Here is a 26,532-nt window from a genome sequence, read left to right as displayed (position 1 = left end):
AGGCGTCAGGGCTGCAGGCCCCTTGAAGCACACACCTGTGCTAGAGTGATAAAAACTGTCTTTTCTGCCCCAGAAGCTCATCCTGTCTGAAGCACGTTCTCACAGACCTGTTACAAATACGATTCCTTTAGAACTATAGCCGCTGTGAAGCGGGGACACCCTCTCCTCCCAGATAACGGAGAGCCAATGAGATAATTAAGCAGAGACCTCAGCACCGGGCCTGGCGCTCAAGGGTCTCGGAGCCGGCTGCACGCTCTCCATAGCCCCACTCGCATTGTTTGCTATGGGAATAGCGCCCCCTGGTGCTTTCAATAACGCAGCCCAGAAATGCGATCGATTACTCCTGTCACTGTCCTTGGTGTAAATATGTGTGCACAGAGCCCTTCTGGTGTGCGTGGCCGGATGCTGGGCCACAGAGATTCACAAATCAGGCCTGATCTCTGGGCTCAACGAATGCAGAGTCTTGATTCTCCACCCAGAGGCCATTCCCAGGCCGTCCTCCTGATTTCAAAGGCTTTCTCCTTCCTTCTCTGGAGGCTGAGAATGCCAGATGCCCACTTTTGCAGCCGGTAACACAGGGAGGGCTTGGGAACGTTTCCCGTCTGGCCAGAGGGATTAAGGGAAACCTGCTGGGAGCTCCTGGCCACTATTGCTCTTCACATGAGAAAGAGAAATTAAATCACCTGCTCCAGCGGATAACGTTAGAAGCTGGTTATGCTGTAGTCTTTGAAGCAGGTTTTCTGGACAGGAAGGAGGGAAGACCTCTCAGGCTGGCCCAAGCACAGGTGAGTTTATTCTAAATATGTTGGTTGCAGTCTACCTGGAGAACATCTAAGAACACAAGATGAAAGTGCGTAAATTCCGTGGGGATTGCATACAGAGATGGAGCCTGTCTCGGAATCCTCTGGTCCCTTTCCCTCCACTTCCTCCTCTTGACCCACTGCACACCCTTCCTGGCCCAGTCCAGACAGCTGCGCCGCAGCACTCCACTCCCCGGCCCCTGAGACCCGAGATCACCTCCCATTGGCCCAATCTCTGCCTTCCATGTATTATTGAGAGCACCCGATTGGTTCCCCTCCCCAGTCTTGGAGCAGACGTTCATCCCTGGACCAATCAGCAGTGGAGGGGGGCGTGGGGCGAGGATGGTCACGTGATGCCCAGGGCTGCTCTTTCTTCTAGAGGCTAAAGGTGGAGCCTGCGTCTAGAGTGGCTGTTGGAGGTAGCGGGTGAGCCCGGCTCTGCAGGAGCATGCTATGAACCATGGGCTCTTACAGGCATCCTTCCTCAGGGATTATGTCAGAGCAAGTTATTTTAGGTCAGAGATGGCACCGCCCAGACATACCGCGGAAGCATGCCTTGTTTCCTTGGAATACATGTATTGTATGTTGATAATAAATTTTGTTTATTGCATATTACACATGATAATCTATTACATATTACATATATAACGTATATTACATTTTTAGGTCCTTTAGCTGTATATATATTAACTCATTGAATTTTTATATATATATCCTATTTAATATATAACTTATTATTTATAGCCTATAATAGTGTTATATATGACATATATACTATCTGCTATATAGGGAATATGTACTACTATATATGTATATATTTTATTAAATATTTTATCATATATACATTTATATATGCATAAATTCAGATATACTCTATGTATTCAATTTTTATATATTTATTACATAAGATATACATTTATATGTATGATTTGTATATATATATACATTTATTTGTTACACATTCATAATGAACTGTTTCATTGGAATATATATGTGTATATATGTAATATGTTTGTAATTTAAATGTACCATTCACATTTAAAATTAGATTTCACATTTTAAAAATCGAGACAGCTGCTTTCTCTGGAGAAGTGGAAGTAAAATAATAATAGCTAACACTAGCGTTGCACTTACCTGTGATGGGTGTTTTTCCAGGTTCCTTCCGCCTCTATGGAACCTCACGGCAGGCCTGTGATTGGGTTATACCATCACTGTTGTTCTAAGTCTGCTTCCATTTACAGATGAGGAAACAAATGCAGCTGCATCTGTGCCCCTGACCGTGGGCAGCACTGCCCCCAGTGGGCCAGGCTCCTGAAGGGCGCTCTCAGCCCCACTTGCCCCAACCAGTTCACTGGTTTTGGCCCCCAGTGAATTTCAGATCCGGCTCTTCCTCTTCCATTTTTACATGACGCACCTCACCCCTGTGGACATTTTCACCCACGACCCCTGATAGTGTATAAGGCTGGATAATTTTCTGTATAAGCTTCCAGTTGGAGTTTTCAAGTGGATTGTACTTTCCAAATTCATAAGTAAAACTCATCAACAAAATCATAACTGTGAACTAAAATTTTGGGGGGAAAGCTCAGATTGGGGAAATATGCTTCTGGACATTGTCAATGGCTGAGTCCACTTGTTCAGGCTCTATCGAGCCCTGCGACCTTGACCTTTGTGTCTTCCCCTGCTGAATCTGTCAGACATGTGGGGCTCCTTTAATTCACAAAGAAACAGCCCAGAAACATTTGTGTCACTGCAGAATCCTGGCCCATCACTCAGTGCCTTGTCCCTGGGCCGACAGCTCTGTGCTCCCCTGTGCCTGCCTGCTGTCTGACCACCACTGTCTCCTGACTGATGCTGACACTCCCTTGCAGGTGCCCCTGCACTGGCCTGAGTGTGGAGACAGCCTTCAGCCTGCAGTCAGACTCGGTGGAGGAAGGATCCCGGCCCCAGTCAAGTCCAGTGCAGCCACCACTGATGGCCATCCGCAGCCCCTGCCCTGAGGAACCAACATGGGCAGCTGGGCAGAGAGAGTGACCAGAGCTTGTCCTGTGGTAATCACTGCCCCCCTAGAAAGGTCAGTAGCACAAAGAAGCTGTTCCCAGCTTTAATAAAGTGAGCAGGACTATCTGTATCCTACCAGTTGACAAGGTCCACATTTCACAAGTGAAGTCTGGATAGTTTGCTGCTGACGGGTGTCAGATAGAATTCCCCATCTCCTCCTCTCATCTTCTAGCATTGAGTGACAAGTACCTTCCCTTTACCAGTTTTCACCGAATGCAAAAACTTAACCTCCTGATGTGTTCATTAAACCTCACTCTCCCTAATAATCTTTCCTCTCCAGAACTGTATTCTTAGGCCGCTTTGTGACAGAGACTGTCCCTTGGAGAGCAGGTAATTACCTTGCCCGTGTCATCCCCAATAGTGATGTATCTTTGACCTCACTTGATCTTGGTTTTCAACACCTCTGTCTGCAGGTAGAAAAATTAAGTGCAGCAAATTTCTGTCAGTCCCTAATAGCAGTTTCTTCTTGCCTAAAAATACCAAAACCACCTGAACAGAGATATGTGCTAGATAGCTACTGAGTTTGTGGTCATTAGAGAAGTAGTGTATTTAGATGCACCACATAGAACATCAGCCAACTTCATTAGGGCATGGGTGAGCACTGGCCACTCACTGACCCAGGATCGGGAGTTGCTGTGGATCAAGCATGTCCCTGCGGTGATTAATAACCATAAGCAAAGGCAATAATTAGGAGACACCAGTCATGGAGTCGGAGGAAAGTCATTTCTGAACTGCCTTTGGAGAAAACCTTTGAGCTGCATGAAAAGGAAAAAGAATTTGACACCCAGTTCTTCCAGAGCCAAGAACAAGGAGAATTCAATGATGAACACATTGGGGGAGTCCGAGAGGACACTAATCCTTGTGCTCTTGAGTTAGGCTGAGCTGGAGAGTCAGTGTTTGTTAGTCTGCAGCAGGGTAGAGTAAACACCTCACCTGAGTTATACATGGACAGAGTTGTCCAGTCATTTGGCCATGAACATCCTGCCTTGATCCCAAAGCCTGAAGTGCCTTGAGCACACTGGTTTGCTCCGCCTCAGGTCACTGATGAAAGAGTAACTGAGTCAGGAGACACAGGCTCATTTTGATGAAGATCGCACGTGGCAGATACGCAAGATGAAAAAGCACCAATCTCCATAGATTTCAATGAACTGCCTAATAGATCAAATTATAGCCATGTAAACATCTTACGTCCAGTTCCAACTGACCTCATTAAATGTTTCTTGGTTTCAGATATGAGAACCCAAGTTCTGTGATACTGTGGTTCTAATTGATGGCGCGGGGTTTAACAGGGGTGTGGGCCATGTAAAAACATTAAACGGCACTTGGCAGTCCCCCAGCTTCAAGAGGCTGTGCTACTGTGAAGCTCAGATAAATTATCTTTCGAAATCCTAACTGGGAGGAGACAGCCAAATGCGGTGGAGCATTTGATGCCATCAATTCATATTCCATTTGTCTTTTTTTTTTTTTTTTTTTGAGATGATGTCTCGCACTGTTGCCCAGGCTGGAGTGCAGTGGCACGATCTTGGCTCACTGCAACCTCTGCCTCCTGGGTTTAAGCGATTCTCCTGCCCCAGCCTCCTGAGTAGCTGAGATTACAGGCATGCGCCACCACGCCTGGCTACATTTTTGTATTTTTAGTAGAGATGGGGTTTCACTATGTTGGCCAGGCTGGTCTCGAACTCCTGACCTCTTGATTCACCTTCCTTGGCCTCCCAAAGTGCTGGGATTACAGGCGCAAGCCACTGTGCCCAGCCTCAATTTGTCTTCATTTTATTACACCAGTCAGCTGGGAACTAGAGGTGACCAAGAAGGTTGATAATGGAAAAGAATCTCTCTGTGAATGCCTGATGGTGTCACCATTTGAGGTAGGGGTACACGTGAAGCCGGCTGACTCAGTTTACCCGTGGCAGTGGCCATAGGAGGCAAGTCTGTAGGAGCAAAGTCACCTTAATTGTCCATGAACTACATGACCACAGCACAGGTCATCACTGTCCTGCTAATAAGAGCTGTTTCACCACACTCTAAAGATTTGTTCTTGCCAGGCACAGTGGCTCACACCTGTAATCCCAGCATTTTGGGAGGCCAAGGCCAGTGGATCATCTGAGGTCAGGAATTCGAGACCAGCCTGGCTAACATGGTGAAATCCTGTTTCTACTAAAAATACAAAAAAAAAAAAATTAGCCAGGCATGGTGGCGCACGCCTGTAATCCCAGCTACTCGGGAGGCTGAGGCAGGAGAATTGCCTGAACCTGGGAGGCAGAGGTTGCAGTGAGCCGAGATTGTGCCGTTGTACTCCTGGTTGGGCAACAAGCGCAAAACTCCATCTCAAAAAAAAAAAAAAAGTGTTATTCTTGCAGTCACCTTAGGACTTTCACTAGTCCCTACATACAAAAATCATTGATAACATTCTGTCTACATTTTTACCCACTGCTGAGACTCCTTGAAGAACCGAGGATTAAAGAGAGGCTCTCTTGTGTTTGAGACCTTCTGTGGTTCCTTCTCTCCATTCACCCTCCTGTCGTGTTCTCTTGCTCTCTGCCCTGAGAGGCTGACCTGAGAGGACTACCTCTATGCCCTCCCTCACCCCGTGGCTTTCAACCAGGTTGACCACTGAGACGTTCCAGCAGATCAGAGAGAAGGGTGCTTACTCTACTCAATCCTGATGTAGCATCACCACCAAAGGGCTCTTCCTGACCCTTCAGACATGAGTGGTAGGGACTCCATGACCCTGGGATAATGACATCCCTTTATTCCCAACATCCTGCCTCCTCCTTTGCAAGTAGCTTCTTTACTAAACTTTCTCCACATTTGAGCCACCATCTGAGACTGACGGACACAGGGCAAGACAAGAATGCAGAGGTGGAGAGAGGGGAAAGGGGTAGTATAGGAAAGAAGGAAAATAAAGAGAAGGTAGGGGAAAAACAACTGTCATCATTTATTTTTCTCTTATAACATATCTAGAGCATTGTGAAGCAGGTTTCTTTTAATTTTCACCTTCTTGCTGACCTTGTGTGTGTGTGTGTGTGTGTGTGTGTGTGTGTGTGTAGGTGGGGGGGGGTGCAGTGGCATTTAGTATAGCCACAATGTTGTACAACCATCACATATATCTAGTTCCAAAATATTTTCATGGCTCCAAAATAAAACCCTATGCTCATTAAACAGTTACACCCCCAACCCCGACCATCCCCTGGCAATGACCAGCCTGCTTTCTGTTCCTATGGCTTTAACTATTCTGGATATTTCATAGGAATGGAGTCTATAATATGTAATCTTTTGTGTGTACCTTCTCTCATATAGCACAATATTTTCAAGGTTTATGCATCTTGTAGCATGAATCAGTACTTCATTCCTTTTAATGACTAAATAACATGTATGTGGATATGCCCCAATTTGTGTATCCATTCATCCATTGATAGACATTTGGGTTGTGTTCACCTTTGGCTATTTGGAGTAATGCTGCTATGAACACACATGTGCATGTATTTGTTTGAGCATATTTCCAGTTTTAAGGATATTTACTATATATGGAATGTAATTGCTGGATCTTATATTTCTACATTGAACTTGTTGAGAAACTGCCAAACTGTTGTCTACACTGGTTGCACCATTTTACATTCTGTCCAGCAAATTTGCAAGAGTTCTAATCTCTCAATACTCTTGCCAACACTGATTATTTTCTTTCTTTAATTATAACCATCCTAGTGAGGGTGAAATTGTATCCTGTTGATTGGGGCAGACTGCTTGCATTACCACCGTTCACCCACAGCAGCCCTAAAGATCATGACTATGGTTGTCCTTATTTAACAGTCAAAGGAAATTGAGACTCCAGTGAGTTATCAGAGCCGTCTTCAAATGCAGACCAGTGAGACCCCAGATCTCCAGCTCTCAGCGGCTGCATTACACATCCCTGGAAGAGGGGCTGGTAGCTCTGTGAAACCAGATTTACTCATGCATCTACTCGTTAATTCTACACTCATTTATTGAGCACAGTTTCTATGCAATCCCCATTTTCTACGTTTGTTTTCTCATGAGGACATTAGAAAAATGTATCCTTCATTTACATAGAGGGTTTTGAAAGGCAGTTAATACTTTTTTGAGATTCAGAAGAGTGAGTTAAATCCTTTCTAAATAAAAAGACTTACCTTTGAGGACCACCATTTTTAATACTTATGCTAACACAACATTAAAATTCCAGATGGAATGTATTTGTTTGCAGGTGGCAGTAACTCTACAACAAATCACATATGTCAATAATCTATGCACTCACAGAATTCAAAATCTTAAAGCTATATCCAACTTTACTCAAATGATAAAATTAGAATGCTGTCTTTCAAAGTCCATTGGTTCTATATTCTTCAGACTAGGGTTCATCCTCAGGAATGCATGGTTTCTCAAAGGAAAATGTGTTGCTATTCCTAGAAGAAAGGTAAATTTGTACAGGGCATGCAAAGCAAACAGTTCAACCACACCTACGTGGTCAGCTAAATCATGGCCCCAAAGATGTCCATGTCCTAATCCCAGAAACTTCGAATGTTATCTAACATAGTAAAAGGCACTCTGTAGATGTGATTGAGTTAAGGGCTTTGAGATGGGAATATAGATGTTATTGAGTTAAGGGCTTTGAGATGGGAATATTAGTCTATATTATACAGCTGAGTCTGATGTAATCACAAGAGTCCTTACAAGAGGGAGGCAGGTGGGTTAGAGTTAGAGAAGGAGATGTGGGGATGGAACCAGAGGTAACAATGTTTGAGAATAGAAGAGCCAAGGAGGGCCAGCAGTGTCTACACGCTGGAAAAGGCAAGGTAACGGATTATCCACTGGAGCCTGTGAAGTGGATGGTGCACTGCCAATACATGGATTTTATCCCCTTCAGAGACATTTGGGAATTTTGACTTTCATAACGAAAAGAGAATATATTTGCATTGTTTATGATGTGTTAAGCCCATGAAGTTTGTGGTACTTAGTTATAGCAACAATGGGAAACTAATACAACCTCTACTCTAAGAATCCATTCATAAGCATTTTCCTTTCTTAAATGGTTTTGAGTCCTTCTACTCACTGCGAGTCTCCCCACAGGGATGTGGGAGAACACTTAGGATGTGATTACTTGTAATGGAACACACTCTGTTTCAGAGGGTCTGAAGCCAGACCTAGTTTCACACGTCCATTCCGCCACCACCTTGGACATAGCCCTTCTCAATTATGTGCCTCAGAGGTGACATCAGTAAAATGGAGAGTCTCATAGTGCAATTCTAGGACCTCATGTCAGGTAATATATAAAATTCTTAAGTCAGTGTAAGATAAATTGTAAATAAAGGTTAACAATTATTATTAGGGGGAAGTGATCATTCTAGTCCACTATGTTGACCACAGCCCCATGGCCTCAAGGAGGACAGCAAGATGAAGGGGAACCATCAGTCACAGTCTTAAAGAGTAACGTCTGTCCAAACTGTAGGCATTTTAAATAAGAATATAAGTGAAAGTTCTTCAAAAGTATCTCAAAAGCAGCTGGGGGCGGTGGTTCATGCCTGTAATCCCAGCACTTTGGGAGGCCAAGGTGGGTGGATCACTTGTGGCCAGGAGTTCGGGACCAGTGTGGCCAACATGGTAAAATCCCATCTACAAAAAATAAAAATATAAAAGCATCTCAAAAGACATTTGTCTCTTGTGTTAAAATATCACTCTAGTACACAGGAGATTGAGCTATAAATCAAAACTACAGCTTCAGTTTCAAGTGAGTATGTAGAAAATGATATCATTTTCTGAAGGACTGCAATTTCAATCAAATCCACATTACATGGAGTGGATGAAGATAACATTGGCCTAAGACCATCTCATTGACTTCTCTCTCAGCTAATGGTACATATTCTATCTATCGCTGATTTAAATCTGGCAGGTAATGAGTTTACAGCATGACAGTTATGACAAGATCTTCTCTAAGAATGCTGTCTACACCAGAACTTAGCCTAACATTCCTCTGATTTCCTATTTTGTGGAGCATGATGTTGGCAGCAAACAAAGCTCCAAATCTATAAGCCAGTGGTGTCCTTGGGGAATATGTGCTTCCTCATGGGCACATAAAGATGAGAACAGGCCAAAGCTCTAACACAAAGGCTTGTTGCTTTCCCTCCCTACAGAGCACCAGAAGCCATGTTTTTCTAGCAGTTTGTACAATAAAGCTAGGGTTTCTGTTTAGGCTGCCTGTTCCTGCACCTGCCCAGTGTTTCTTTCTTTCTCTTCTGGCCACAGAACCTTTGATATTTTTTTCCCTTAAGGACCCACCATTTCTCCACTCTCAAGCCAAGAGATTCAGAGGAACATTCCCATCCTCCAAGTCCAAGCAATGGTCATACGACCAACCAACTTCTTCCACCCCACTGGCCACTGTAGTTAGCCAGAACAACACAAGCCCAGGCGACAAGACTCAAGTCTGGGACATTTTGGAAACTATTAAGGAAATATCTTTCTTCTCTGTCTCCCTCTCCCATCCCCTTCCTTCTTTCCTCCTTCCTCTCTGTCTGTCTCCCTCTAGCTCTCAGATGAAGACAGGATCTAAACCTGCAAACGTTTACACATCTCACTTCCCAGCCCTGCATTCACCTGTTGATGAACACTTACATTGTTTTCAGATTTGAGCTTTTACAAATAAGGCTGCTATGAACATTCATATACTATCCCTATAAGGTCACACAGACTCATTTCTCTCAGGTACATGCTTAGTAGGAGCGTGACTGGGTTACGTGGTAGGTCTATATTTAACTTTTTAAGAAACTGCCAAACTTTGAAAAGTAGTTCACTCAACATCACATGAGATGAGGTTGCTCCACCTCAGAGGCCTAGTGGAGAATTCGATTTCCAACAGCACCAGGCAGCAACGAGGGCAACTTCCAGCCCCCTAGTGTCAGCATATTCACAGAGAAACCTTGATGAGGCACTTCCACCCTCCCAGCCAGGGAAGAATCAGTGGAGACCTAGCGGGAACCAAAACCCCCACCCTCATCCAGCAGTAACAAGGGCCGTGTCCTTTCCTGCTCAGGTGTCCACGAAGGCTGAGGGGGGGTATCCACTTCTGCTCTCATGTGGCATAAGAAGGCTGACAAGTGGTATCAGTAAAAACTAAAACAGCGAAATGAGGAATTTCAGATATAGTTTCACAACATAATACAGAAATGCCTAGGTTTCAGCTGAAAATAATTTGTCATACTAACAATGAGAAAGATCTCAAAGTGAATGAAAAAAGGCAATTGATACTATCACTGAGATAGCAGAGATGTTAGAATGATCTGACCAAGGTTTAAGACAGTCATTATAAAGATGCTCCTACCAGCAATTGCACACATACTTGAAACAAATGAAAACAGAAAGACTCAATTATCAACTAGAAAATCTCACCAAAGAAATGGGAGAGAAAAGGAGGAACCAAGCAGAAATTTTCAAACTGAAAAGTACAATAACAAAAATTTTAAAACTTCAATGGATGATCTCAACTGCAGAATGGAGGAGAAAGAATCAGTAAACTGGAAGATAGAAACAGAAATTGTTCAATATCAAAAAGAGAAAATACTCTGAAAAATAGTGAACAGAGCCTCAGGAACTTGTGGGATTATAACAAAAAAAAAGTCTGCTCATCAAAGTCCCAGAGGGAGAGGAGAAAGAAGCTGGGGCTGAACAAGCACTCAGGGAAATCATGCTTGGAAACTTGCCAAGTATGATAAAATAGATACACATATAGATTTGAGAAGCTGAGTGAACCCTAAGCAGCATTAAACACAAAGAAATCCACACCAAGGCATATCAGAATCACATTCCTGGGAACTAAAGATTTAAAAAAATGTTAAAACAACAAGAGAAAAATGACACATTACCTCTAAGTGAAAACAATTTTAAATGCAACAGAATTGTCATCAGAAACCATGGAGGTCAGGAGGAAGTGCAGCATTTTTCAAGTGCTAAAAATAAAAAAAATCCCTGTCAACCCAGGATTCTACATCCAGTAAAAGAATCCTTCAGGAGTTAAGAGGAAATCAAGACATTATTATTATTATTATTATTATTTGAGACTGATTCTTGCTCTGTCACCCAGGCTGGAGTGCAGTGGTGTGATCTCGGCTCACTGCAAGCTCTGCCTCCTGGATTCACGCTCCTGCCTCAGCCTCCCGAGTAGCTGGGACTACAGGCGCCCACCACCACACCCGGCTAATTTTTTGTATTTTCAGTAGAAACGGGGTTTCACCACATTAGCCAGGATGGTCTCGATCTCTTGACCTCGTGATCCACCTGCCTCGGCCTCCCAAAGTGCTGGGATTACAGGTGTGAGCCACCGCACCCGGCAAGACATTCTTATATAAAGGAAAATTAAAACAGCTTGTCACCAGCAGATCTACCCTAAGAAACTGGCTAAAGGAAGTTCTTTAAACAGAAAGAAAATAGTAACTTAAAAAAGGACTGTAAGAATATCAGGAAGAAAGAACTTAGCAGGCCAAAATACATGTAAAAACAACAGAATTTCTTCTCATCTTGAGTTTTCTAAATAATGTTTGATGGTTGAAGCAAAGATTATAACACTTCATGATGTGGTCCTAAATGTATGTAGAGGAAAGAGTTAAGATAATTTTACTATATATGGTGGAAGGTAAGACTCTTAAAGAGAGATAAGATTTTTATTTATTACTTGAAATGGTAAAATTATAACACCAGTAGACTTTGATAAGTTGTGTATGTAAATGAATTCCTAGAACAATCATTTAATAAAGCTCTACCAAAAAACAGACTCAAAAGCATTTTATAGAAGTCAAAATGGAATTTTTAAAATGGTTCAAGTAAACTCAAGAATTTGTTGCTAAACAATTAAAATTAATTATTCCTCAAAATGCATTCAATTATCTCCATTTTACAGATTTGAATATTAAAACCTAAAGAGAAAAGATCACTCTGAGTAAACTAGAATATGAGCCCAGAAAACTATCTACTGTGTTATATTGCCTTTCTCTTTTAAATTTTACATGTAGATAGATATTAATATCCACATTTTATAAGTCAAAAAGCATTAAAAAAAGAGTAGAAAGCAACTGGAAACAAAAAATTAAGTATCTGACTTGAGCCCTAACATATCAATAATTACATTAAATATAAAAGGCTTAAATATATCAGTTGAAACACAGAGAATGTCAGAGTGGATTTAAAATATTACCCAACCTCATGCTATGTACAAGCAAAATATTTCAAGTATAATGATATAGGCAGATGGAAAATAAAAAGACAAATATAAATATACATGTCATGCAAACAATCAAAATTAAGGATTGACTATATTAATGTTAAATAAAATAGGCTTCACAACAAAGTAAACTGCTAGAGAGTTATACAGCAACAAAAAGATCAATTCATCATGACCCTTATGTAAGAGAAGTGACATGTGTCACTTTCTGGGCCAAAGAGTTTAAGATCCAGTGTCCGACCCTCCAGTCCTGGCTTTCCCCGCCTCACAACCATGGAGACCCCTAGTCTGAGGCAGTGGGGCTACAAGATGGAACCAAGCAGGTCACTAGGTTCCTTGCTAGTGTGGGCCATTGCCCAGTTCCCTGAAGGAGTCTCCCTGAACTGAAAGGCAGTCTTCATTTTTTTAAACCACTGAGATTTTAGGATTGTTAATTCTGCTTTCTTCTGGAATAATTTCTCAAAGTAATGGAGAGATGAACATGAGGATCATTTGTTGTGAAAGGACAACTAGGTTTTCCTGACCATAACAATCCACTCTGGTGACAGCACCTACGTTTTCCTTTTATGAGTGGCCCCTGCCCACTCTCTGGCCAGTAAGTAAGCTAACTTCCACCACTGGCACCAAGTGTGAGCACATGGCTCAGGCATGGCCAAACAAAGCATTCTATCCTTCTGAAAGCAGGGATTTGCTTAGGGGTGGGCGAGTGGCCCAGGCAAAGCCAGTCAGAGCTGATGTATTATTAACACTCCAGTTACTCAGAAAAGTAACCAAAACTATTGGAAAGATAAATTGTATTTTCTTACTAAGGGAAAGAACATAGGTCTACAACTGCTAGTATTCATCTCTCCATCACTTTGAGAGATCATTCAGAAGAAAGCAGAACTAAGAGATGAACAGACAGAGATAAAGAGAGATAGAGATATACAGGAGATTATTGATTATATAGATCCAGACCTGGACTCCTTCCGGCCTGAAGCTTGAAGGATTCTACTCCTGGATTTTCCAGTTATGTGAATCAATACATTTTTTTATTTTGTTTAAACAATTTTGAATTAATCTTGTTTTCACATGCAGCTGAAAGAGTACTGCATATTAAAGTAGTATGATTTTGAGTAACATTAATGACAATAATTGTCGTTGAGTAATGACTGCACACTAGGCACTATGTTAAGCCTTTTTCCTAGATTATTACAATTACTTCTCCAAATGCATTTTATTATCCCCAACTTACAGATTTGAGTATTGAAATATGGAGAGGAAATGTCACTCTGAGCAAACTAGGATTTGAACCCAGGTGGCTCTATCCACTGTATTACCTTTCTCTTTTCAATTTCACATACAAGTAGATATTAATATCCATATTTTACAAGTCAGAAAAAAACTGAAGCAACGAAAACTTTATAAGACATAGTCAAAATACAGGTCCCTCAACTTCAAAATTCCTTTTTTTGGGACAGTCAGAAAACCCCTTCTCTGAAATTCAGCTTCCTATGGAAGATGTTGAATTTTAGCTCTAAAAGGAAAATGGCTTCATTGTCCAGTAATAGAACAGCAGAGGCTAGAGTGTTGGTCACATGAGTGCAAGCAAGGGACGCTGGGGAAGGAAACCAAGGACACTAACTTTACTGGGGCTATTGAGTATGTCTGTGTGCTGGTCACTGCTCGTTCTTCTGTACCTGCTAACTCATTTAGTCCTCACACATCCCTCTGAGTTAAGTAATATTATTATTTCTATTCTGCTAATAATGAAGCTGAAGCAGAAACCATTTCACTGTCTGCCCAAATTGTACAACTAAGGAAATTGCTAGGGGAAGAGAAAGAGGCAGGGAAGACAAGAGCTCACCTGGGCAGTCTCTTCCTGGATTGTGGCAGAAGCCTTGGTCCTCTACCTGCACCCATCCTTCAGGTCCAGACAAGGGTAAGCTGGGCTGTCTTTCATCCCAGGTCCTCGGGCTTTAATATTGTCTCAGAGTAGTATTGTCCCAAGCCACAGACCATCTATTTCCCTTGACGGGACACAGTCTTTCTGAGTAAGGGGTGGTCTTTGTAACAGAAGTGTCCCTCTGAGAGGGTGCCCTCCACTGGCTTGGCAGTCCCCCTCCTGGCCACCCATGGCTGTCAGGGCATCATCCTTCTCCAGATGCTGCAGCCGTTTCTCAAGCCCAATCACCATTGTCACTGTTCTACACCAAGCCCTGGGGTCCAGCAAGAGCCCCAGGTGAGACGCTGTTCTCTGGACTGGATTAGAGGAGATAATCTCCATCTTCACGCATGCCTTCTAGGCTTAAGATCACCTCCTCCAAGAACGTAAATCCAAGCTGCTGAACTTAACTCCAAGTAGCAGTGAATGGAGCCACTTACAGGGGAGGCTGGCTGGGAAACTGTAACTGTGAAATATGGCTCAAGAGGAGGAGAGGTTAGGAGGAGGAGACCAGATGCCTGAAACCAGATACTGGAGAGAAATAGCCCCTGGAACGTTCGTCACTTAAGGAGTGTGATGATGTGACACGTGCGGTTCATTTCTGTCCTGCACTTACAAGTCATCTGGGAACTGTGACATCAATCAGCCCTTGGGAAACGGAGAGGGGAATATCACTTGAGGGCCAGAGCTAGCCAACATCCTCTCTGCTCATTGTTCAGTTGTGACTTTGTGTTTTCATGAAACAAAGTGGGTTTGATGTTACTGATAAAAGTTAATGAACATATTTTTATTATAAAAATCACGTTCATTGCCAAAATTACATCTTTAAAAATCACCTGAAAGTCTAACACTCAAAAAACATGTGATGACTCTTCCTGATCTCTGTCTCTGCCTCCTTCTCATGCATACACTGCATGCACACCACATGCAAACCACATACACACACTCCACATGCACAACCACATACACACACTCCACATGTACAACCACATACACACACTCCACATGCACAACCACATACACACACTCCACATGTACAACCACATATACACACACCACATGTACAACCACATACACACACTCCACATGTACAACCACATACACACACTCCACATGCGAACCACATACACACACTCCACATGTACAACCACATACACACACACCACATGCAAACCACATACACACACTCCACATGTACAACCACATACACACACTCCACATGTACAACCACATACACACACTCCACATGTACAACCACATACACACACTCCACATGCGAACCACATACACACACCACATGCAAACCACATACACACACTCCACATGTACAACCACATACACACACACCACATGTACAACCACATACACACACTCCACATGCGAACCACATACACACACTCCACATGTACAACCACATACACACACACCACATGCAAACCACATACACACACTCCACATGTGCAACCACATACACACACTCCACATGTACAACCACATACACACACTCCACATGCGAACCACATACACACACTCCACATGTACAACCACATACACACACACCACATGCAAACCACATACACACACTCCACATGTACAACCACATACACACACTCCACATGTACAACCACATACACACACTCCACATGCACAACCACATACACACACTCCACATGCACAACCACATACACATACTCCACATGTACAACCACATATACACACACCACATGCAAACCACATACACACACTCCACATGTACAACCACATACACACACTCCACATGTACAACCACATACACACACTCCACATGTACAACCACATACACACACTCCACATGTACAACCACATACACACACTCCACATGCGAACCACATACACACACTCCACATGTACAACCACATACACACACACCACATGCAAACCACATACACACACTCCACATGTACAACCACATACACACACTCCACATGTACAACCACATACACACACTCCACATGTACAACCACATACACACACTCCACATGCGAACCACATACACACACTCCACATGTACAACCACATACACACACTCCACATGCAAACCACATACACACACTCCACATGCACAACCACATACACACACACCACATGTACAACCACATACACACACTCCACATGTACAACCACATACACACACTCCACATGTACAACCACATACACACACTCCACATGCACAACCACATACACACACTCCACATGCACAACCACATACACACACTCCACATGTACAACCACATACACACACACCACATGCAAACCACATACACACACTCCACATGTACAACCACGTACACACACTCCACATGTACAACCACATATACACACACCACATGCAAACCACATACACACACTCCACATGTACAACCACGTACACACACTCCACATGTACAACCACATATACACACACCACATGCAAACCACATACACACACTCCACATGTACAACCACATACACACACTCCACATGCACAACCACATACACACACTCCACATGCACAACCACATACACATACTCCACATGTACAACCACATACACACACTCCACATGCACAACCACATACACACACACCACATGTACAACCACATACACACACTCCACATGTACAACCACATACACACACACAACATGCAAACCACATACACACACTCCACATGTACAACCACATACACACACTCCACATGTACAACCATATATACACACACCACATGCAAACCACATACACACACTCCACATGTACAACCACATACACACACTCCACATGTACAACCACATACACACACACCACATGTACAACCACATACACACACTCCACATGTACAACCACATACACACACACCACATGTACAACCACATACACACACTCCACATGTACAACCACATATACACACACCACATGCAAACCACATACACACACTCCACATGCACAACCACATACACACACTCCACATGCACAACCACACACACACACCACATGTACAACCACATACACACACCACATGTACAACCACGTACACACACCACATGTACAACCACATATACACACACCACATGTACAACCACATATACACACTCCACATGTACAACCACGTACACACACTCCACATGTACAACCACGTACACACACTCCACATGTACAACCACATACACACACTCCACATGCACAACCACATACACACACTCCACATGCAAACCACATACACACACTCCACATGCACAACCACATACACACACTCCACATGCACAACCACATACACACACTCCACATGTACAACCACATACACACACTCCACATGCACAACCACATACACACACTCCACATGCAAACCACATACACACACTCCACATGCACAACCACATACACACACTCCACATGTACAACCACACACACACACCACATGTACAACCACATACACACACTCCACATGCACAACCACATACACACACTCCACATGTACAACCACATACACACACACCACATGTACAACCACATACACACACTCCACATGTACAACCATGTACACACACCACATGCACAACCATGTACACACACCACATGTACAACCACATATACACATACCACATGTACAACCACATACACACACACCACATGCACAACCACATACATACACTCCACATGCACAACCACATACATACACTCCACATGCACAACCACACACACACTCTCCACATGCACAACCACACTAGTCTATTGCTGAAAGCCTGTCCTGGGAAGGATTCATGGAATCAACAAATACCAGAATCTGGAAGGGCACAGGAATATTGATTCTAAATTCTAAAATTCAACAGGGCCATCAAGAATGTCCGTCTATGTTGTGTACTGCACAGTACCACCCCATATAAAGGGGCAATATTCACAATCAATCAATATTATAGATTTGGAATACCTGAGTCACCAGTTCCAATATACATTTTTCCCCATACCTTAACAGTGCTATAATTTGGAAACATTTTAAAGCAATGGCATCTGGCACTTGTAACTGGCAGTATTTTTTCATTGGTGGTTTATAAAATACTGATAAATCTGACAATCACAAGAAATTTCAATTGATAAAATTTGAAAATTTTTATTTGAAAACAATACAGCATTTGTTATGAAAAGTTTACTCCCCAATGGCTGTGAGGTTTAGACTCAGTGTACTAAAACAATTTTCTCACAGATGATAGGAAAAGTGTCATCAGGAAGAACCATAATTTTTAAAAATTTTCATAAGTGCCGTATGAGCTAGTGGTGATGCCAGAATTCAGGCAAACATAAAAAGGACTCACCTCTTATGTGCGTGCAGTTAATGTCCATAATTAAAGCCAACAACAGTATTTTCCCTTTCAATATTTCTATACAATTTAACCACTTTACAATTTTTGAAGGTAATTTGCATGTTTAGTATTCTCTCAGCAGAGCAAATAAAGATTGAACACACATAGTTTTACTTTGACATATTCATACTTCTATTTTTCATGTTAAATCCAACACAATGCAACACTGACTTTTTTGTCATTGACACAAGTATTTCATTTCATGCCTCATTGATTTCTCTCATCTGGGCCAGCACAAGTCCCCAAAGTCAGACAGGGGAACTCTGGGGATTCATCTACCATTCCCATCTTGCAGGAGTTGGTGTCATATTTGGGATCTGAGACATGGCAGCTCTGCTCTCAAACCTGGCCCCCAAGTCCTGCCACTGAGCCCTCCGGCCCCACCCACAGATGGCTGCATAGGAAGGAACCACATGGCTTCAAAGAGAATCCCTGACTGGCACTGCTAGCCCTCAACATCAGAAGTTCTCATCATCACACACGCTTGGTGCCTAGTGGCGGGACAAAGCACTTCATTACCAAGGTGTTTTGGTACCCCAGCTTTCAACTTCATCATCCTCTTAGCTCCATATTCCTTCTCAACTGTAGCAAATGAAACAACTTTAACATATTTACAAACCACCTGGCTTATGTTTAATTTTAATTTCTCAACTGGAAAAAAAAGTTTCTCATAATTAAGTACAAGAACAGTGACAAAGTATCACTTTGTATTTAAAACTTCTACACAGTTTTCCCAGTCAATGCTAACACACATACCTGAAAAAGAAAAAAAACAAACTTCAGTTTTTAAGTGTATGTCTTTCCTTATTTGTTTATTTATTTTTCTCTTACAATCTCTACCAGGTGTTGATCAACAAGATTATATTTTTAGAAGACTAGAAGGAGAATTTTACAAAGTATATAAGTGTGGTGATTGTCAAATATATAGAATTAAATGCAAAAAATAAATATACAGGACCCTATGATCCAAAACTGGGATCCTCAACCTCAGCCCTGTTCATATGTATTATCACATTCTACTGGAATTTATATTTATGGTGTGCTGTTGACATTTGAGGACAGATGATTCTCTGCTGGGGAGAACGATCCTGTGTATTGCAGAATGTTTAGCAGGATCCTTGGTCTTTACCCACCAGTACCAACTCTCCCAGATGAGACCAAAAAATAAAAAATGTCTTCAGACATTGTCAAATATGATCTGAGGGGACAAAGCCACTGCTAGCTGAAAACCACTGATCCAAAGTGATTTCTCATTCAACTGTCTAAAGTCAGTGTTAACTGATCGAGGATATTCTTAGCCCCAGAATGGCCATCCTAAGGCAGAGAGAATTGTACTCGTGAAAAACTTCTCACTCTCCCAATTTTGTAGAATTTGAACAGGTGTTGCTTTGCATATTGATTGCCATGCCACTTAAATACTTAGAGGCATAAAGTAACTTATTATTTCTGATGATTTATGATTTATCATTTCTCAGAGTATTATTTCACTGGAATTTGGGCAGGGCTCTCCTGGGCGGTTCTTCTGCTCCCATGGCATTGGTCAGGGTCATTCACATGGTGGGACTACCTATCTGAAGCACCAGTGCTTCTCCAGGAAGGCAGCTTAAGCTTCCTTTCAGTATGGAGGTCTCTGCAAACTCAGACTTCTTAGACGGGATTATTGATGACTGTATTTGAAGACTATCTACCACAGAAGGCAGAATGTTTCTGTATCTCTGATATATTTTTCTGAATTTATATTTTATAAATCTGCTGAAATTCAAGCCATTCATATCTTTCTGTTCTTGCCTTTTTTTCTGCAATGGCAACGTCTAATAGAAAAGTGACTAAACGTCAAAGGCATGTTTCAGCTGAATCTGCTTAAAACAAAAGGAGGAAGCAGTGTTAGTGAAGGAGTGAGGAAAAAGAGGCTCTGAAAGTGTGGAAGGAGGTGCTATGTCTGCACCACGCACAAACCTTGAACCAGGTTTGAGTTTCTGGGCTTGGAAAAGTGTGTTAATTTCCCAGGGCTACTGTAACCAATTGTCAGAAACTGGGTCATAGGCTTACTGTATTCAATGTCAATGGGTTTAATGTTTCCTCACAATTTTGAAGGCTAGAAGTCTGAAATCAAGATGGTGCAAAGGCCATTCCACCTCCAAAGGCTCAAGGAAAGAACCCTCTCTTGTTTCTTTCAAGCTTCTTGGGCTCCTGGCAATCATCAGTGACCCTTGGTTTGTGGTGCCTCACTCCAATCTCTGTCTCCATCTTCCCATGACCTTCTTCCACTTCTGCATGTCTTCTCCTATTCTTATCATGACAATGGTGATTAGGTTTAGGGCCTGTCCTCATCCAGTATCCCCTCCTCTTACCTTAGTTATAGGTGCAATAGCCCTGTTTCCAAATAAAGTCTCATTCTGAGTTTCCAGATGGACATAAATATTTGGAGAACACCATTCACCCAACTAGGGCCAAGGGCCAGAAATGGACAGATCTGATTCCTTTTCTCAACAACAACTTGCTGAGCTTCTTGGTGCACAAGTGTATGCATTCATTATCTCCTTGGACATTGCAGAATGGAGGGAACACAAGATGGGGGCAATGGCCAATGCTTGACTGTTGTTGTTATCTGAATTTTCTTCTCAGTGCCCATGAATTTGCATTTCAGGTTCCAAATCTTTCCTTTGTCATTCAATATATTCAGGACGGAATTTCCTCCCTGTAAGCCCTAATGTGGGGCATACAACCCAGGTCTAAACCAGTTACTGCCACATATTAGTACCCTAATGAGATTTTGACATGCACTCTTAACTCCAAGATGTCTGTATACTTGATAAACCTTATTGCTCAGAGCTACAGCCATTCCAGCAACCCCTGTAGCACTTGGTCGTCCCCAAATGGATGCTCATTTCCTTCAGTCCCACTTTATTGCTCTTAATCCCAACGATTAAGAGAAAAAAATGATCTTACAGAATGTGAAGGAGGGGGTTGAAATTCCAAATAGAAATTTCAGGGCTCAACTTTAAATTAGTCTTCTTTTAACATTTTTTAAACTTTTAACATGAGGCTATCATGGGTCTGTCTGACCATGCCTGAGAATTACAGCCTAAGAATTTAGATTCAGTTTATGAAGTGCTGAAATTATTTATGAATTGGAATCATGACATGGCAGCACTGGAAGTAGCCCTGGTGCTCATCTTGTGTAATCAATTTATTATAAAGATGGGACACTGAGGCCTAGATGGCAAGTGCCTGGCCTGAAATTCAGGCAATCACAGAAATAAGACACTTCTGAGGCCCCTCGGTTCTCTCAACTTGGAATTATTTCTGCCAGCGTGGTGGATTTTAAGGCATGGTCAGTGAAAACTGTCGATGAACTATTGATGGAGGAGGAAGTTGCACAGGGCAAGCCCATACCACCAGATGAGTAAGGGCTGAGAGAAGAAGAGGAGGGGAGGGTGAATGTCAAGTCTTGTCTAGAAGCTATTGGAGGCTTTCCCTGAAGCCAAAAGAGAGAAAGTCCCTTGGGACAGGCTTGCATTTATACCTGACCTCCTTCCAAAAAAAGAAGACCATTTTATGTTGCTGATAAAGCCTTTAGACTAAATGGATGAATCATACTCCCCTCTTTTTCCATTAACATACGTAAATTTGTCAAAGAAAAAAAGATATTTCTTCTTTTCTAAGTTTCTAAGAAAATCTAACTTTTAGATTAAATGTCTCATGCTTATCTAGTCCAGCCTTTTAATTCCACTCAACTCAAGTGTAATGAGTAAGCTTTGGGCTAGAATTCTATAGCTCATGACCTATAAACAACTATAAGGTTATGCATTAGAAGAGGTGACATTTAAAAAGAGAGAAAAATCTTATTCAAAATGTGACTAGCCAGCACCGAATGTATTAATCCTCCAAGTACAAGGCTGAGGATCTTTTAAAACTTAGGGCCAGTTGAAGAGTGCTTAATCATATTGCAGATCAGCTCACTCCAGGCTGTTAGGATACCCAAGACCTAAGGATCATTACAGCTGCATCATTACTGGGTGTTGATTGTTTTGGTAGGAGGGACCAAATGGAATGTAGGGAAGGCATATCCAGTGCCTAGAGGGGTTTCTGAGTTGATAGGAGAAGTTTCCTGAAAACAAAATAAAATGGAGGAAGGTGAGAGTCACATGGAATCTGAACCTCGCACTCTTGAGAAATATTTTAAGATTTCAAACTAGACTCCCCACCACCTCTCCTGCCTATTTCATCATGAGAGGTGTCTCTTCTCATTGATCTTAGTCAAAAGACTGCAGTGTCCTAGGGACACACACAGCCAATTTTGTAGTGATTCTGTTATAAATCCTTCCCCCTTTAAGAGCTTTGGATAAAAAAATAAATAAATAACTTTCTGGTCAGGCATTTGTTTGTCAAAGTATCTTGAGTTAAAAGTCTGTTTTCTCAAAACCCCAAGCTGTTCTGCTGAAGAAACAACATGAAACGATATGCAACAATATGAAACAACATGCAACAATATAAAACAATATGAAACAGTATGCAACAATATAACATGTGACAATATGAAATAACATGCAATAATATAAAATAATATGCAACAGTATAACATGCAACAATATGAAACAATATAAAACAACATGCAACAATATAAGAATATAAACAATATGCAATAATATGAAACAACATGCAACATTGAAACAATCTGCAACAATATGAAACAAACAATATAACATGCAACAATATGAAACAATATGCAACAATGTAACATGTGACAATATGAAATAACATGAAACAATATAAACAATATTCAACAGTATAACATGCAACAATATGAAACAACATGCAACAATATGAAACAATATAAAGCAACACACAACAATATAAGGCAATATGAAAACAATATGCAATAATATGAAACAACATGCAACACTATGAAACAATCTGCAACAATATGAAACAAAACAATATGACATGCAACAATATGAAACAATGTGAAACAACATGCAGCAATATGAAAACAATATGCAGGACTATGAAACAACATGCAACGCTATGAAACAACATGCAACAATATGAAACAATATGCAACAATATGCAACAATATAACATGCAAAAATACGAAACAATATGCAACATATTGTTCAAGCAGCAGAGATGCTGCTGTTGATCTTCCACTATACATTCCGAAGGACATTTCACTCTATCAAGAAGTCAAAATAAAAAAATGGAAATGCTCTGCACTGTTAATAGTAATATAGTTATTTGCAAAACTTTCCATTTCAGAAGCAATTCACCCTGTTTCTGAGCATCTATCAAAAGATACATTCAAATACTCCGGTTGAAACTCTTTTTTAAGTTGCTTCTGAAGATATGGTGCAGAGTAAATGGGTTTGTGTCTGTGTGTGTTTTTCCCTCATCCAAGGTGTAACTGGTCTTGAAGAAGTGAATGATCCGACTTTGAACCACTCACAGGGACCATTTGAATTCCCTCAGCAAACAGGTGCCTTCTGGTGAATAAACCTGAGCCCAACAATGTGTGTTTGGGAAACGCTGCTGGTCTGGGAGTGAACTCCAACATGTTTCCATCCCCTGTTCCAAACATTTCGTTCCTACCTGTGGCAAAAGGTGTTGGCTCCAGACCCAAAATCCATCCCTCCCCTCAGAGTAGGTGACCTCATCTATGTCTAGATCAGGGGTTAATCAGAATACTCTAGGCCTATCATGGTGTCCCTTGCCCTGCCAGTGTTTGGTTTAGGGGTAGGCATGTGACCTGAATCTGACCAATGAGATGTGAGAGAAAATGTGCTGGGCTTTCCCTGGAAGAGGTAGAGTCAGAGAAGGAGATGGAACAATGGAAGCAGAGGTGGGAGGGATGTGCTTTGCACATAGAGGAAGGAGCCATGAGCTAGGGAATGTCAGTCGCCTCTAGAGGCTGGAAAAGGAGACACACAGAACGTGGCTGGATCCTGAGAGCAGCCCTGGAACTTCAGCCCCATCTGCCAAAGTGAGGGGAGCCAGCTTGAGGACCCAAGGAAGCAGAAAGTTACAGAGACTTTATTTGGAGCTGCTGTACATTAACCTCTTCTGGAGCTTCCACCACTTAGGACATTTTAATTTGTTAGATGTTACATTTTCCTTGACATTTAGCTATTTGGGGTTGGTTTTTGTGTTATTTGCAGCTGGAAGGATTTTTCCTCCGCTCTGGTAGGCTGAGTAATAGCCCTCAAAGATGCCCACATCCTAACCCCCAGAACCTGTGACTATGTGACCTTGCAGAGCAAAAGGGACTTCTCCTTGGAGCAATACTTTGGGAAATCAAATAAACTCTCCACATGTGTTCCCTGAAGTGACGGGCATCAGATTCAGGCTGAAAAATTTAGAACATGCAAATGGATTCACATCACCCCCCTTTACTTTGACGAGAGGGTCCTCCTTTCCATATCTGACTTGGCCACCTCCTCGAGTGTACAGGAAACCTGAAGCATCCTCAGGCTGGCTAGTCATGGAGAAAATGTCTTCTGATTCCTCTAATTGACTTTGCACTCAGTCCTGGGATGCCAGCATCAGCTTATCATGCCACATTCCTCTTGGCACGTTCCTGCCCTCTGAGGGATGAGTCCATTAGTGATGCGCCAGCTGTCAGAAACCTGTGCAGCGCTGAAGCTGAACAGTCAGCGTGGTCAATGTTGCCAGGTGATCAAGAGGGAGTATTGATTTTCCTCCAGGAATAGAAGTGGGGAAAGGCTCTGGGTCACAGTGAGAACCTCAGAATATCAATTCAGTCTTCCAGCCAAGCAAGGGACACAGGCAGAAACTGCAACAGAAGCATGAGCAATATCTGCATCTTAAATATTCACATTCACTCCACCTTCTGTCATCTCTTGTTGGCCTCTTCCCAGGCCTCCCAAGATGAGTTTTCAAGCAAACTCTGTTATCTGACTTTGCAGACATGCACATAAGAAGTATTCAGCATTTTTCTTTCCATAGGCAGCCTTGGGCATGGCTCCTCTCAGTTGGAACTCTTGCTCTTCCCTCTCGAAGTGGTAGACAATATTGGGGAAGATTTAAGCTGATGCAAATTTTCTAATAGAAGCTAAATACAGTGGACTTTCCTCAGTGGGCAGGGGTGAGGAACATGATGTTTGGGATTGACTTTTGAATTTGAACTTAGCTTAGAGAATTTAATTCATTCTACAAGCAAGAAAAAAGCCACGAGATATTAGGAACTGCACAGGAAAAGGAAGAGAGAGATGGGGAGGAAGAGGAAGAAAGAGACAGAGTGAGAAGTGGAGAGATAGAGAAAGGAGGCTGGAGGAGGGTACGGAGTGGAGGGGAGGGAGGAGACAGGAGAAATAATCTCTAAAGGAGATTAGGATGCTGTGATCATAACCTTTCTGGGAGAAATGGATCAGACACCTAGAAACGTACAGTCTGTTATGTGGGAGCCACCATAGTAACTCATCAGTAACAGAGTGAACTCTGTTTCTGGGATAGCTCTTTTAAACTGATGTTGAAGTCCTCCCAAATACTTTAGGACCAAGGGCATACCTGGAAAAGGAGGACCACTGGCAAACAGAGACCAGGAAGCCGCATCTTCTCCATGGTCTTCCTCAGCCCCAGCTCTCCTGTTCCAAGCAATGCATTCCTCTGCATCATTTTACCCCACTACCCTCCTCAGAGCACCTGGTAGACAGGACGGGGGGACTCTCTTGGCTAAAGGACAGTGAGACCTAAATAAAAAATATAAGATTTATGTACCTAAGTTAGCCATTTCTGTTTCATGCAGCTGTGTGTTTCTGCACCAAAGACACGCAGTAAAATTGTCAGAGCTCAAGAAGATGTTTCCACACCCGATTGGGCAAATTGCCGCTTTACCACCACCTGCATGGTCCATATCACAGAATTAAAGGAGATGACCAAAATCACAGCACATCCCTGCGTCTGTCTCCCTCAAGGCCCAGCAATGCAATGCAGACTTCAAATTCTGAAGTGCTTGACATTTTCCATAGGCCTTTGGTATGGACAGTGTATTTTCCTTAGAGGCAAAAGTGCGTGTGCAAGAGTGTATGTGTGTGTGTATGTGGAACCTCAGAAAATGCACTTCCTTGCAAACGGAGCAGCTGGAAGGCCCTTGTTTCAACTGTTTTCATGAAGACACTTGAATTCATCTGCTGGGGCTCCCA

The sequence above is a fragment of the Macaca nemestrina genome, chromosome 10 (genome assembly GCF_043159975.1).
Source record: "Macaca nemestrina isolate mMacNem1 chromosome 10, mMacNem.hap1, whole genome shotgun sequence".
NCBI lineage: Eukaryota > Metazoa > Chordata > Mammalia > Primates > Cercopithecidae > Macaca > Macaca nemestrina.
The sequence above is the reverse complement of the archived record's forward strand: the minus strand, read 5'-3'. Positions refer to the sequence as shown.